The sequence below is a fragment of the Morone saxatilis genome, unplaced genomic scaffold (assembly GCF_004916995.1).
Source record: "Morone saxatilis isolate NCDOM2014 unplaced genomic scaffold, NCSU_SB_2.0 Contig2, whole genome shotgun sequence".
Lineage (NCBI taxonomy): Eukaryota > Metazoa > Chordata > Actinopteri > Moronidae > Morone > Morone saxatilis.
The window spans coordinates 549801-550088 of record NW_023339762.1 but is presented as its reverse complement, the minus strand read 5'-3'; the positions used below and the strand labels follow the sequence as shown (position 1 = coordinate 550088).

At 38.9% G+C, this 288-nt stretch overlaps 1 protein-coding gene across 1 annotated transcript in view; it reads left to right on the top strand.

The window, feature by feature from the left end:
- lrp5 (low density lipoprotein receptor-related protein 5) overlaps window positions 1-288 on the top strand; it is a gene marked incomplete at its 5' end in the record, with an annotated part of 46724 nt that overhangs the window by 12220 nt on the left and 34216 nt on the right.

Sequence of the window (288 nt, the reverse complement as noted above, 5' to 3'; positions counted from 1 at the left end):
GCCGCGGCAGCTGCTATCACAGTCTGGGGGGTCAACATACTTCTCGCCTATCATGTCAGGATACAAGCGTGACACATACAAGCAATTTTAAGCAACAAAAGCGTACACAGTATGTTTTGCTGAATCTATTACCTATATAAACTCCATATGCCAACAAGACAAAAAAAGTTCCTATAATATGGATAATAAGATCCAACTCTGTTCAGACTGTAGGTCAAAGTGACCCAAATTGCATTATTTTGCTTCTATCTGACTTAGATCAGATTTTTAATGACAGTGTGAACAGCA